We start from the raw sequence: 16,749 nt of genomic DNA, 5'->3' as shown, positions 1-16,749 counted from the left end.
TTAAGTGTTTCATGCTGCCATTTTAGAATTTCAGCAGACAATAATGGGTCACTATGAAGAATTGCATGGGTGCTCCCAACAGGAAACACAATTCATGTCTTAAAAATTTTGCTTATAAATTCCAGTGCAGCGCCATTAGTCCTTTGTCTGAGATTACAGATTGAACTATGAACAAATATTAGTTTAATGTGTTAGTTTAATTTTTGTGCTCTTGTTAATGAAGAGTTAAAGAGTCTAATGGCACCAGGGACAAAAGATCTTTTATATCATCTTTTGTATCTGTCCATATTGCAGTTTTGTAATAGAAGCCTACCACTAAACAAAATCCTCTACTTAATTATGTTGGTGTATAGTGGGTGATGTTCTTTATCCATATTAGATATCAGCTATCACAGTGTCCTCCTCTCTTCCACTGTCACCAGAGAGTCAATTTCCATGCCAACCACAGATCTTGCTCTCCTAATCAGCTTGTCAATCCATTCAGCATCTCTCATCTTTAAGCTACCCCCCAGCACACCACAACATAGAAGAGAGTACTGGCAACCACTGAATGAAAGAACATCTGCAGGAGTTTCTTTTATATACCTGTATTAAAAAAGCCCACCCTCAGAATATAGAGCTGGCTTTGCCTCTTAGGGGAGTGCTCTTTCTTCTTTTTTCTCTTCACCCTGTACACTTTAGCTATAATTTAGCTATAATTCAGGGTCATGCCACATACAGAAGTTCTGAGATGACACTGACATTGTGGGATGTGTCAGGGGTGGGCAGGAGGAGGAGTGTTTGGTGTCTGATGAATGACTTTGTGGGATGGTGTCAGTCAAACCAACTGCTGAAAACTTCAAAAACCAAGGAAATGATCATAGACTACCGTAGGTCTAGACCCCCACTGAGACCTGTCTCCATTGAAGAGGCTGATGTGGAGTTGGTCAGTATCTATAAATAGCTTGGAGTGCAGTTGGGTGACAGGCTGGACTGGTCAGAGAACAAAAAAGCTTTCTTCAGGAAGAGGAGCTCTTAAGCTGCTGATTTCATTCTGTGAATTTCAGTTCTCCAGTCTGACAAACTGAGGTCCACCAGTGAGATAATATGTAATCCAGTTCACCAGTTGTGAGTCCACTCCAAACCTTTACAACTTGTCCCTCAGTAGGAGGGGCTGTAAGCTTTAAAAGGCACTGGAAAAGTCAAAGGACATGATCCCCACAGCACTACATCCTTTGTCCAGATGCAAGTGGGTCTTGTGGAGGAAGCAGAGAATACGAATCAGATTCATATTATTTGCCAGTACTTAATGTACATGAATTTGACTTGGTAGATTTGGAGCTGGTTATAACAGAACACAACATCACATACAAATAACATAAATAGCATAAGTTAAAAAGAAAAACTTCAAAGTTGCAGAACAGTACAATTCTAAAGGAGATGTGCAAATGATGATGTGCAAGTTAAAGTGTGGGTGTATAGTGTGTATGCATGTGCACACATATACATGTACATACACTGTAAACACACACACCTTTATACAGTATATGACAGACTGCATGGAAACAAAGAAGACAGGCTAAATTACTGGTTTGAGAAGGCTATGGCTCTGGGAAATAAACTATTGAGGAGTCTGTTAGTTTTTGTTTTAATTGACCTGAAGCGTTTCCTAGAGGGGAATTTTTGGAATAAGTGATGAGCTGAGTGAGATAAGTCCATAGTGATCCTTATGACATGGTTAATGAATGGTATCATCCACACCTTCTCTCGATAGGCAAACTGCAGGAGATCTAGTTTGTGATTCACCTGTGGTCCGAGGAGATGAAGAAGTAGTAGTCATTGAGTTCACAGGATCTCACTTTCTTGGGAACTGGGATGAGAAATGAGATCTTCCGCACTGTGGGGACACTTCCCAGCTGTTAGCACCTTCTGATGTCCTGCTATGCTGGTGAGGGTGGGGGGCTGTATGATCTATTTGGGGGAGGGGTGGATAAGCAGATGTGAGGGAGGGAGCGGTGGCCAGTGAGTTTGTGGTAGTTAAAACAGGAGCAGGGCAGTCAAACCAGTTGTAGAAGAGATTGAAATCATTCACTCTCTCCACATGGTCTTCTGCTGTTCAGCTCTTCCTTTGCTTATAGCCTGTGATGGTCTTCATGCCATCCAACACCTTCCTGATCTTATTTTGCTGCAGCTTATGCTCTGCCTTCTTCCAGTGGGACTCTTTAGCCTCTCTTAAGTCTAACCTTAAAATCCTTCTGTATACTCCTCAGCTCTGCCTGGTCCTTGATTTTGAATGCTCTCTTCTTCTTGTTAAGAAGGTCTTTAACATCACTGGTAATCCAGGGCTTATTATTAACAAAACCGTTAATAATAAACAGTTTTAACAGGAACAACAGTGCCCACATAAAAGTAGAGATAGTCTGTCACGCAGTTTGTAATCCCCTCAATATCCTTTCCATGTGAAGCTTGTTTTGTTAACTTATACCTAAGTTGTCCTAATATCTCATCAAGTTACTTTGGAAAAGTGGTCAAGATTTTCATTTCAAATATGGTTACATTAACCTTTGTGATTCCCCAGACCTGCAGCCATGGACATCTTCCTTTGTCCGGTGCATCAAGAGTTGTAACTGAGGACGGACCAGTGCGAGTGAGGCAGACAGGCAAGACTTTAAAATCAGAAGATTGGCGGTTTATTTAAAGCAGGAAAATAAAATGGTGCAAAAGTGTAAAACAGTGCAGTCAAATAAAGAAGTCAATAAATAATTTCAATCAATGAATCCATAATATAGTGCTTTAAAACCAATCAGTGTCTTTGGAGTGTCCAATAAATAAATCAGCAAATTCCAATAAATAGTTAAAATCACAACTGTGAAGAGATAAAAACCTTTACTTTCACTTCCCTTTTCTTCCTCACCCAGTGTCCTCGTCAAGACTCTGGGAGTCTCCTTGTCTCCACCCGCCATATAACTGATTCAGCACTAGATCTGAACTGCCAGCAGTTTTTGCAGCTCCCACAATGGCTTGCCCTTCCTTGGATGCTGCTTCACTTTACTTCTCATATGCCGCATCCCTGGTGCACCATGCAGACCAAAACTACTGACGGTATCCACAGCTCTCAGGGCATTTGATGCCACTGCATGCAAACCTCTTCTCCTCCTATCACCTGCTCCACTGCTCATTGGACAAGCATGCTCCCACCACACAGAACCCTTGGTCCTGTTCTCCTCAGACCAGTCAGCACGGCCAATGCTGTCCAACTCAACTTTCTTTCAAATACCTCTCCCATTAGCGATCACTCTCTTTCAAAAATGAGCAAAAGATCCTCCTTTCCTACACTCTTTCCCTGTGTATTCTAGGGGAGTAAATGCTGCTAATCTTCACACGTTCACCCAAGCCCTTACTGCAGCAAGCTTTTCTATGTCTGTCAAGGCTGCTCTCCTGAACATGAGATCAGTGTCTAATAAAACCTTTATTCTGCAAGACTTTATTACCTCAAAGTAACTGGGCTTCTTTTTCATTACCGAGACCTGGATTGTTAATGGTGACTCTTCATGTTTTCCTGGCTTGGTACCACCAGGTTATTCATTTTTGAACTCTCCTCAGCTGTCTCATTGTTGGTGGTGGGGGTGCATTGCCACTGTTTTTAAAATTATGTTCTTTTGTTGGAGCCTTACAAGGGATCCATTTAGTAGCTTTGAACTATAAATTTCAAAGTGTGTATCTCTTCCTCTTTGCTGTGTGCCATGGTTTATAGGCCTCCTGTAATTAATGATACATCCATTTCTGAATTCTCCTATCTCCTGGCTGATGTTACACTCTCCTATGATAAAGTACTTATTGTTGGCAATTTTAACATACACATTTGTTGTCTGTCTAAACCTTTGGTTAATGAATTTTTATCATTTTTGGACACTTTTGATTTTATCCAGCATTTTAATGTCCTACTCATTCCCTTGGTCACACCCTTGATCTCATTCTTACACGTGGTATTTCAGTAATAATATTGATATATGTATTGTTACTTTTACGGATCATTTCTCTCTAATGATGGATTTGAATATTACTGTTGACATTACTACTACTGTACAAGCTGTGCTCCAAGCTATTCTCGCTTTTTAAATTCTTCTATTATATCTGATTTTAAAACAATATTCTGCAGTCTTGATATACTGGACCAGTGTGATACTATTGATGATTCTGTATTATTGTTAAATTCATCATGTAAAATAATTTTAGACTCAATTGCTCCCCTCAAGATATGCTGCAATAAGGTAAGACCAGTTCCCTGGCTTAATGACCCTACACAGCAGCTGCACCACGGCAGTAGTATTGCTGAATGGTGTTGGAAGAAAGATGTATCTAAGCAAATTTCTAGGATTTCTCTGTTTAATTTCTAGGATGCAGTTAAGAGATCTAAACATGATTACTTCGCTAATTAAGTATCTTCTCATTTCTTTAAACCTAGGGTCTTATTTAATGCAGTTAATGCGGCTATTTATTGCCATTCAGAGACTGGATTAAATAGTACAGTTCTTTTAAGTGAGCAGTTTCTTTCATTCTTTGCCAGCAAAAATTATACTATCCGCTCTGGAATTGTTCCTACTGGTTTTGTACTTCCTGTTGTTAATCATTGCATTGTCTTGGAATCTTTTGATGTTGTTTCACTTTCACAGCTGAAAAGTACTATTGACGCACTTAAACTTCCAGTCCTGTTGATGTTATTTCACCACGTCGCTTAGTTGCTCTCGGTCCATCTTTGTTAGCTATTATCAATACTTCTGTTAGTTAGGGGGTTGTGTCTTTATTTTTTAAACATGCAATGGTACGACCTTGTCTAGAAAAGGCAGAATTAAATCCTTGAGTTTTAGCCAATTTTCACCTGATTTCCCAATTGCCATTTCAGGCTAAACTATTAGAAAGAATTATTTATAATCAATTGGTTGATCATCTTAATTCTAATAATTTATTTGAGATCTACCAATCATTGGAAGTATTTAATGACATTTCTGTCATTTTTGACTCATAGACCTAGCTTTTGATACTATTGACCAATGAGATCTTTCTGTTGCGGCTTGAACATCTGCTGGGGCTTAAGGGGGCTGTTTTTAACTGGTTCGGGTCATATCTTACTGGTAGACATTTTTCAGTGACTTTCAGTTCCTGTTTCTCGTCTACTGCTCCTGTTAAACTTGGTATTCCTCAGGGATCCATTTTGGGTTCTATTTTATTTTCTATTTATGTTCATCCTATAAGAGCAATTTTTAGGAAATTTAATATCTCTTTTCACTTTTATGCTGCTGATGCACAGGTTTATATTCCCGTTTGTAACTCTACAATTAATCAGCTGTACAATTATCTTTTTGAACTATCCTGGATGTCCAACAATTTTCTTGGTTCTAATCAAAATAAAATGGACATGCTGATAGTTGGTCCCCCTGCCAAAGCTCAAATTGGTTTTGAACTTCTCGGCTCTTTCACTGACTTTTACAAACCTCAAGTTCGTAATCTTGGTGTCATTTTTGACAGTAACCTCTCTTTTGTGAAACAGATCAACTCTGTAGTAAAGAGTTGCTTTTTCCAGCTTCGTCTTTTAGCTAAGGTCAAATCTTTTTTATCTCCTTCTTGAGAAAGCTACTCATGCTTTTACCTTTTCTCAGCTTGATTACTGTAACTCATTGTATTCTGGCCATCAGCAAATCCCTGATACGCAGGTTGCATTTGGTTCAGAATGCTGTTGTCCATTTCATGCTTGGGGCAAGAAAGTTTGATTCTGTTTCTCTAATATTAGCTTCTTTACACTGGCTGCCTGTTAGTTTCAGAATTTTGTTGCTAGTTTTTAAATCATTACATTGGTATGCTCCTGCCTTTTTATTTGAATTGTGTGTTTTACACCAGCCATCCAGAGAGCTGAAATCTACCGGTCAGTTGTCTCTTATGGTCCCTCGCACTAAGTGTAAGACTAAGGGGTCAGGGTTTTTGCAGCTGCAGCACCTCGTCTGTGGAACTCTTTACCTCATTACATTAAGGAGTCACCTTCAATGGAACTGTTTAAAATAAGATTTCTATTCTCTAGCGTTTCTATTCTCTAGCTTTCAGTGACCTTCACTTATACTGATGGTTGCCCTACTCTTAGTTATCTTTTTTCTTTTCTTTAACTCACCACCGGCTGTATTTCATTTTATTGTACTTTATTTCTATTTATTTTACTAATGTTCATTGTATGTTTTAATGTAAAGCACTTTGGCTACAGCATTTCTGATATTGTTTTAAATGTGCTCTATAAATAAATTGACATTGGCATTACTCTAAGCGGGCGGCACGGTGGCGCAGTGGGTAGTGCTGCTGCCTTGCACTTGGGAGACCTGGGGACCTGGGTTCGCTTCCCGGGTCCTCCCTGCGTGGAGTTTGCATGTTCTCCCCGTGTCTGCGTGGGTTTCCTTCGGGCGCTCCGGTTTCCTCCCACAGTCCAAAGACATGCAGGTTAGGTGGATTGGCGATTCTAAATTGACCCTAGTGTGTGCTTGGTGTGTGGGTGTGTTTGTGTGTGTCCTGCGGTGGGTTGGCACCCTGCCCGGGATTGTTTCCTGCCTTGTGCCCTGTGTTGGCTGGGATAGGCTCCAGCAGACCCCTGTGACCCTGTGTTCGGATTCAGCGGGTTGGAAAATGGATGGATGGATGGATTACTCTAAGCCATTCCCTTTCATACCTCTCCATCCCTAGCCAGGGCCTGTTAATTACTACACCCTACCAGAATCAGTACCATTTAAACCTGCGCACGCATTCACAGGCAGACCTCGCACTGGCACAATTGTTAACATCATGTTGCTTTGACAATCACTAAAACCACTAAATTAAACAATTAATATAACCCCACTGTCTGTTTTACCACAACCTTTATATGACAAAGTGTTTCATGACTTGTAATGTTAAGACATTTCACTTTTATTTCCACCAGTATCTTCAAGTATGTGATTCACTATTTAGCTGTTAGATCAATTTTATCAATTATTTTAAAAATCTGAAGAACTGGATTGAGTCTCAACAAAGCTTTCTCCATTCAAGACTAAAGATGTTTAATTCTGTGAGTCCTTCAGAGTAAGATGTGCACTGTAGGCCTGTTTTCCTCTGTACAGCTTTTAGTGCTACTACATTATGTCTATTTTGTAGCAGGAACTGCAGAACTGTGCACAATATTTCAGATGCTGTACAGTCTGGGAATGTCAACTCTTAACTTTTATTAAAGAGTTTTTGAAGTATGACATCATATTTAATATGCATTCGGAATAATGCCTATAGCATGAGAATGTTGTGTCAAATTAAACTACTAACTCTTTTCCAGAAACCCCACTGTGTATTCAAACGCAGTTCATTCTGTTTTTATAATTAATATTGCACATTATACTTGTCTGCTTTAAATGGCATTTTCTAAGGATTCGCCAAGTTTGATGATTGTCTAAAACTTTTAGTTTTTCAATTGCATATGCAACATTTTCAGTATCTGCTGTCCCTCCAGCTCCAACTTTGTTCCAGTTTTCTGCAACTTTAAATTACTTTAGGTTCCCCTTTTTGAAGATTTAATAAGACAGCATTTGTGCAAATCAGTTGTTAAGTATTTGAAACATGTCAGAAGATCTGTTCTGTGATGTTCACTTATGGCCACAGTACATAAAACACTGCAAATCTTCAAACATATTGCAAAGTGTTTCTATACTTGCATTGTATTTATTATACATCAGGAAAAAATTAGGTGTAAAATAAATAGTGTAAAGTAATGAGATAATTACATATTATATCTCTCCCTATGAAAGTGTCTGAGTTTTGTTCAGTTTTGAAGGAATGAATAATGCCAGCTAGCACGGGACTACTAAAAACATTAATGTGAAAAGGAGCCAACAATGGCTTGTCACTCACATTATATTTAACAGTGCAGCTAGGTTAGGGTGGAGAGCAGTGAGGCCACCTTTTAGATAAGAGGGTCAGTGGACCACTAACAAGCTCAAATTGTATGTGTGATAAATCCCCAGATTTTAAAGGAATGATGGAATGTTTTTTCTTCCTTTCTTTCTGTGTCGGAAGACTAAATCAAAATTCCTTTTTTAGTTTAACCTTATTTATACTTTTACTGACATCTGTTATATAGATCACTACAGCTTCAGAAATCAAGGAATAAAATCAAAGCTGTCCATCTATCTTTATCTTTTATCTATCTGACTTTAAGAAAATAACACCAGAGAGAACAAATAATACTTATTAATTTATCTAATAAACAAAGTCATCCAACACCAACTGGCGCTGTGCACTTGTCACCATATACATAATAATTGGTTGTGTCCTTTTTTATCTGAAATGACTGCAACTAAACACTTCATATAATTCAATATCAGCCTTTCACATTACTGTGGAGGAATTTTTGCCCACTATTCCTATGTACAACTGCTTTAATTTAGAAACAGTAGGATTCTGAGTATGAATTCAGAAGGGAAATAATACTTTTTCATAGGAATCTATCTGTTGTGAAACAAAGCACAATAGGGCTGGGGTTTTCTAACCAGAGTCCCCATTTAATAATTAGATATTTTGAGTAATGGTAGCAGACATATTAGTGAGCAAAAATGTTTTGCCCTTCAACAAAATGGTCTCTGAGAGCTAAGCATGGAGTAGGCCTCTTCAAGTGGAGTCTGGTTCCAAAATGAACAATGCCTTGCAGTGACAGGGTTTCTCTTCTGCCGGTAGTGATGATAATTTTGATTCACTTTACTAATTTGATTATTTCAAACTACCCAATTAATTGAATCAATTAATTTGATTCACCCATAATAAAAAAACAACACCTTTTGCGTTGTGGTCCATCTTGAATGAATCAAAAATTACTTACAGTTAGGTCCATAAATATTTGGACAGAGACAACTTTTTTCTAATTTTGGTTCTGTACATTACCACAATGAATTTTAAATGAAACAACTCAGATGCAGTTGAAGTGCAGACTTTCAGCTTTAATTCAGTGGGGTGAACAAAATGATTACATAAAAATGTGAGGCAACTAAAGCATTTTTTTAACACAATCCCTTCATTTCAGGGTCTCAAAAGTAATTGGACAATTGACTCAAAGGCTATTTCATGGGCAGGTATGGGCAAGTCCGTCGTTATGTCATTATCAATTAAGCAGATAAAAGGCCTGGAGTTGATTTGAGGTGTGGTGCTTGCATGTGGAAGATTTTGCTGTGAACAGACAACATGCAGTCAAAGGAGCTCTCCATGCAGGTGAAAGAAGCCATCCGTAAGCTGCGAAAACAGAAAAAACCCATCCAAGAAATTGCTACAATATTATGAGTGGCAAAATCTACAGTTTGGTAAATCCTGAGAAAGAAAGCAAGCACTGGTGAACTCAGCAACGCAAAAAGACCTGGACGTCCACGGAAGACAACAGTGGTGGATGATTGCAGAATCATTTCCATGGTGAAGAGAAACCCCTTCACAACAGCCAACCAAGTGAACAACACTCTCCAGGGGGTAGGCATATCGATATCCAAGTCTACCATAAAGAGAAGACTGCATGAAAGTAAATACAGAGGGTGCACTGCAAGGTGAAAGCCACTCATAAACCTCAAGAATAGAAAGGCTAGATTGGACTTTGCTAAAGAACATCTAAAAAAGTCAGCACAATTCTGAAAAAACATTCTTTGGACAGATGAAACCAAGATCAACCTCTACCAGAATGATGGCAAGAAAAAAGTATGGAGAAAGCGTGAAACAGTGCATTATCCAAAGCATACTACATCATCTGTAAAACACGGTGGAGGTAGTGTGATGGCTTGGGCGTGCATGGCTGCCAGTGGCACTGGGACATTAGTGTTTATTGATGATGTGACACAGGACAGAAGCAGCCGAATGAGTTCTGAGGTGTTCAGAGACATACTGTCTGCTCAAATCAAGCTAAATGCAGTCAAATTGATTGGGTGGCGTTTCATGATACAGATGGACAGTGACTCAAAACATACAGCCAAAACAACCCAGGAGATTATTAAAGCAAAGAAGTGGAAAATTCTTGAGTGGCCAAGTCAGTCACCTGATCTTAACCCAATTGAGCTTGCATTTCACTTGTTGAAGATTAAACTTTGGACAGAAAGGCCCACAAACAAACAGCAGCTGAAAGCCGCTGCAGTAAAGGCCTGGCAGAGCATTAAAAAGGAGGAAACACAGCATCTGGTGATGTCCATGAGTTCAAGACTTCAGGCTGTCATTGCCAGCAAAGGGTTTTCAACCAAGTATTAGAAATGAACATTTTATTTCCAGTTATTTAATTTGTCCAATTACTTTTGAGCCCCTGAAATGAAGGGATTGTGTTAAAAAAATGCTTTAGTTGCCTCACATTTTTAAGCAATCGTTTTGTTCACCCCACTGAATTAAAGCTGAAAGTCTGCACTTCAACTGCGTCGGAGTTGTTTCATTTAAAATTCATTGTGGTAATGTACAGAACCAAAATTAGAAAGAAGTTGTCTCTGTCCAAATATTTATGGACCTAACTGTATTTATTTGTTTGTTTGTTTATTTGCTTAATTATAATATATTATTTATATGTATTACATTATATAATATGCTGGTAGTTCATAACATAATATTACCCTCTTTGAAGTCACAAAGCATGACAATATATTGAAAATACATAATTAAAGGAAGACACTAAGTTTGAGAATCATAAGTGAACAAGAATTGTGTGACTCGTTCTCTGGCAATGATTCAGTTTGAACTTGAATGAATTAGCGAATGATACATTCAGTGAGTCTTAAAAAGTGTGCACTTAATTACATTTATTGGCCAAGTATGTATGCATACAAGGAATTTGATTTTTTTTTTTTTTGTTTATGATACCCCACATATAGTTACATGACAAACATACAAGAAAATATACAACAAGAAATAACATATGTCTGCAGTTTAGGAAATGAATACTGAGTTAAGCCCTTACTGCATAAAACAATATTGCAAGATATTTGGGGGATAAACACAGCCTAGGCAGGGACAGCTGAATTAACTATTTATGAGCCTGAAAAAATTATATATGTTAAGGCCAAAACCTGAAGTTCAGCCAGTTCCCGAATTGGCCAGCCGTTTTGCATTTTGGCCGAGAGGTGTGGCCAAAGTCCGAATTACTAGAAATGACCAGTGTATATGCTACTTTGGCCGGCCATTTCGTGAAGTGGCGAGAACTCCCTGGCCAAAATTCGATGCACTGATGTAAGACTGTCTGCTCAAGGTGCGAAGATTCTTAAAAATGTCAGATGCAGATTGAGAAGTGAGTTTTCCATTCTGCTTAAGAAACTGCTCAAGGCGGGTCTTGTCCAGAAAGCAGACGCCACTTGAGACGGCCTTCCCCTCGCCCAAACACTAACCTTAAGGTCAATAAAATAGGTCCCTGATGTTAAGTCACTATTTTAGGGATAAAATGATAACAGAAATGTGAAACCTACTTATATACCTAATCTTAAAATTATTGTGAAACAACCTAGTGGAGTCCGCTTTCTGAACAAGAGCTGCCAAGGCTACACTTGATGCAGTTGCACTACTAAGTGCGTAACAAATCGCTACTCATGCCTTTTTTCTTCCGGCTTTGGCCAATCACCCCATGCCATTTCGCAAACTGGCTGGCCAAATCCCGAAATCGAGGAAAAGATCGAACATTGGCCGGTCAATTTACAGCGACATTGGCCATTTCCTGATTTGGTCAGACACTTCACACTTTGTCCGATTTTTGGTTTTGGCCGTAACATATATATATATATTTAATTATATATATAATTATATATGGGATGGGAGAAGTTCAAATATGTTGTGGCCTGAATGTTAGGGATTGGTGATGATTTTCCTGGCCCATTTCATGACTCAGAAATAGTACAGGGCTTGTAAGGTGGGAAGACTAGTCCCAATGATCTTTTTGGCAGAAATGACTCTTTGTTGTAGTCTGTTCTTGTTTTTTTTTAGTTGCTGATCCAAACCACAGTGTGATGGATTAGCTGAAAACAAACTTAGTAATGGTTGTGTACAACTGACTCAAAAGTTCTTGTGTTAGGTTGAAAATTCTTCTGCTATTTCATGGAGTACATGCACCACTGTACTGTTTAGTAATGGAATCTGTATTGTCTTTCATGTCATGTCCTGTGGAAGTATGGATCACAGAAACGTGAAGATTTCCATAACTGACACATTATTATTAAGTATGGTGAGAGGATATAATATTGGGGAGTGCCTCCTAAAGTCAACTATCATCTCTACAGTTTTGAGTGTGGTTACTTACAGATTGTTTTCAACACATATCAAAGGACTGGATGCTCCACCTTCCATCTGTATACAGATTCATTAACATTTCTGATGAGTCCAATGATGAACGTGTCATCCGCATATTTCATGAGTTTGACAGAGGGGTCCTTAGAGGAGCAGTCCTTAGTATAGAGGGAGAATGTGCTGTATAAATGTAGGTAGTTTGAAATTTGTCCTGTTAAAATTTCAGAAGGGAGTTTAGGTGAATTTGCTTGATTCATGTTATCTGATTAGCTAGTTTTTGCAGCACCTCACTGACACAAGTTTGAGGTGGAACATAAACACCAATCATAAAAAACAAGGAAATCTCTAACAGTGAATAAAAAGGCTTATAATTAACAAAAATCATTTCTAAATAAAAATGGAACATTTGACTGAACACTGCGACATTGGTACACCAACCTTCATTCATATAAAAACAAGTTCTGTCTCCCCTTCTTTTCCTTGATAGTTACAATACACAGAACACTCTATGAAGTTCAAAACCCGGCAGGTATAATTCAGTGTCCTGGGTGTATTCATTTAGTCAGGTTTCTGTGAAGCACAGAGTAGAAGTAAGTGAAAATTGCTTGTTATATTTGTTGAGAAGTAGTAGTTTATCCATTTATTTTTATTTGATTACAACCTACCTGAAGTAGGGGCCTCAGTTGCCTCAAACACTTGCATATTGTAATCAGTTTAGTTAGCCAATAGTTATTTCAAGACAGTAACATAGTTTTACAATCAAGCAGATAAAATTTGCAGAACTGATACAACAAATAACTTCAGAATCAATCCATAGAAAAAAACTCCAGAAAAAGTTTTAAAAATAAAAAAACAGTAAAAAACAAAATAATTAATCCCCACTCGGTTGAACCTTGCCATGTATAAATTTTGGACAAATCAAATAAATGTGATCAATGAAAGATTTTAAGTTTGATGATTGTATTGTTTGTGATTATGAAAATCACAGTGTATTCTATGCATGGCTGTCTTTCACATCTTCACTGAGATATTAATTGAAAGATCCTTTTCCCACCATACTCTCTGAGATGATTTTATATATTGTTGAGATGCTGCCTGAGTCTTTCTTCTGGAACAGAAATAAGTGGAAGGTGTGGAAAATTGGGTATGTTTCTTTTAGCAAACTTTCTAATTTGAATGTAGCAGAAAAATTGTGCTGCTCGTAGGTCACATTTGACACATACTTGTTGATAAGATGCAATATATTATCTATATACAGTTCTGTTAGTGTCTTAATCCTAAGTGTTTCCCAAAGATTAAATACTGAGTAGGTTTGAGAAGGCTGAAAAAGGTGAGCATCGTGTAGCGAAACAACAGATCAAAACTCCTCTGGCTTGAAGTGCATCTTACTGGTTGTTTCCTTTTCCTAGAGCCTGTAAGACACTCACCAAGCTCAAACACTGACACTATCTATATAGGCCCCAAAAATATGTACGATGGTCTAAAATATAATGAAATCATAACATAATATATTGCTCTGAACATGTAAATCATTTGGGGATGGTCAATCAATATAGAAATCTAATATATTAAATGTTTTTGTTAAATAACAGTTTAAATGTTTTATTCAGATTTTTGACAGAATTGCTCATTTCTTTTTGTAAGCCAGAGTTTCCAATTTTTCAAAGGTGTGGTCAGAAAGCTTGATTTTTCTTTTGCTTTAAATGAACCAAATCTTGCTAAATTCATTTTTTTCTAAGATTAAAACAAATTTTGTCATTATAAAGTTATATGATAAGGGCCTTCCTGACATTGAGGGTGGAAACATTATTTTTTTTTAGAATTCCTGTGCTATCTGGGTATAGCATTTCTTACCAAAATTATATAAAAAGAAAAGAAATAGTGACTTTCTCACTGGAAAAGGCAGTTAGAAAATGCTTGAGCTGTAGCATGAGCATCCCTTGAGGTTCAACTGAACTGTCTCCAGTCTATCAACATTCAGGCCTCTGCTGAAGATACCCCTCTTAACAAGGAATTTTGGCTTAGGCTTTCCTCCCTTTTGCTTTCCTTCTTGATCTTTATAGCTACATCAATCCAAACAATAAGCAAGCAACTGCTATTTTGATTGATTTCTAGATTTTCACCATGTGTTGAGTCTAACTGTAGTGCTATACATGTGCTCAAAATTTAATTCTTTTAACTTAACTCTTCTAGCTCAAAAGTGTTGTATGTATAATTATTTGTTCTTATAAGATCCCTTCCATATAGGAATGGGCTGAATTAAAAATAATATTTGACTTCCCTTGCTCTGGTTTGTTTTGTGTGCATCGTACATGTTTAAATTGGATTTTGGTTTGCTTCCACAGTCCAAAGGCATAAAAGTAGGTTGTCAGGCAGTTTTGAATATATCCTTATGAAGTGAGAATGGGTGGTTAAGTAAGTGTTACCCGAAATGTTTTGACATGCAATCCAGGTTGGGTTTTGCCGATAGGTTCCAGTTATCTTGTAATGGAATAAGCAGGTACAAGAAATTAATAAATTGATAGAGGGAATACAAATGATTAACCCTGAAACATATTTTTTAATCTGAATTTGATTTTAGAGAATTGTACAGTTTTTTTTTAGTTATCTCTGCAGCATTACATATACAAGAACAAGTGCCCAACTCTCCAGTGTCTGTCTGTTTGTGTGAGTTTGTGTGTATACAGGGCCAGATCGGGCACTTTTGCTGTTGTAATTGAAGCTTTAAATGGCAATCCAACAAACTCACTACTTTGTGTGAAATAATCACTGCAAGACCTCTCTGTCCTGATCAACCAAACTGTACTATCAATCTCTAACAAAATGGCCAATGCAAGTTGTCACTATAGTATCAGACATAATTGCCCCCTTTGTCTTGAACTTTCATTTATTGCAAACCAATAATGATTATTGCAAGAAAAGGTCTAGCTCTAAATTAAGTCATCAAAGTTTGACAAACTGTTAGCCAAAGATGAACAAATCTAGGCTTGCAGTGATGTGTTCACTGCAAGTTTTCATGTTAGTCAGTATTAAAATCAATGGCTAATTTTTGTCTGAAAATGAAAAGGTCTAAATTATACCCGTGGGCTAACAGTTTGTGTCTAGAAAACACTACGGCAGGGTAAAAATTCTGATCGTCTCAAGCATATAAGTGCAAATTTGCATTGTGTTTGAATCAGCACACAATTTAGGTGTTATCTTTGGCACTAGCATGTCATTTCAAACACGCATTACAAAATTATCCAAAACCTATTTTTCCATCTTAAGAGTATGGGAAGATTAAGACGTATTCTAAATATCCAAGATACTATGAAATTAATTAATGCATTTATTTCTAGTAATATTGACTATTGCAATGTGTTATTCACTAGCTGTTCTAATTGTTCTTTATGCAGTTTCAAAATGCTGCTGAAGAATTATTTCAAAAACCAGAAAATACAAACACATAATTTCAATTATTAATTCCTTACACTGACTCTCAGTTAAGCTTAAGGCTGATTTCAAAATCCTCCTTTTAATTTATAAAGCCTTAAAAATTCCAAGGATCTTCTTACTTATCTCAACTTATCATTACTTACAAAGCAGAGTGCACATTGAGATCTCAAGTTGCCGGACTATGTAAGATACCAAGGATTAATAAAATAACAGTGGGATGTTGAGTTTTTAGTTACAGGGCTCCAAAGTTGTGGAACGATCTGCCAGCTAATATAAGAGATGCCCTTTCAGTCTCAGCTTTTAAATCCATGCTGATGAATTACAACTTTAGTTTAGCATACCCTGACTTGAGCTGCTGGTTAGTTGTGAATACTGCATTTCTTTTTGTTAATCATTTGAACAGAAATATAATTAATACAATATGTTTAAACCATTTCTAACCCTCCTCTGTTGTGTTTCTCTTCTTGGTATCTGGATATGGCACTTGGTGCCACTGCTGTACTGCCAGGTTGTACTACTGCATAATGAAAAATCATCTCAAATAAAGGAGCATTGGAATAATAAGATGGAAAGACACACTCATCAAATTGAACAGCCAGCACAGACTGTTTAATCAGTTTCTACCTTGTTTTCTGTTTGTTTTAACAAATCTGTATTTATATGTGTACCAGCATTGTAATTAGTGTAATCTATACTTGTATTTTAACTGAGAATTAATCACTGCACTCTGTGCCTAGACTCAGTGAAGAGTGTTGTACAAAAGATATGTTATACCGTATTGTATTTTATGGAGGAGCATTGTGGTGCAGTGATTTAAAGACTAACCTAATAGCTCCAGGGACCTCAGTTCACTTCTCTCCCTAGCCACACTATCTGTGTAGATGTTCTCACCTTATCTACATGGGTTTTCTTCAGGTACTCCCAAATATGTGTATGCTGGGTGAATTGGTAACTACAAACTGGCCTAGACTGAATGAATATGGCTATGTTTATTATTTGGCTGAGGTTCTCCATAACCCCATAGCTGATAAAATTAGTCCAAAAAAGCTAGGTAAT

This window comes from Erpetoichthys calabaricus, chromosome 5 (genome assembly GCF_900747795.2).
Source record: "Erpetoichthys calabaricus chromosome 5, fErpCal1.3, whole genome shotgun sequence".
NCBI lineage: Eukaryota > Metazoa > Chordata > Cladistia > Polypteriformes > Polypteridae > Erpetoichthys > Erpetoichthys calabaricus.
Note: the sequence above shows the minus strand (reverse complement) of the source record.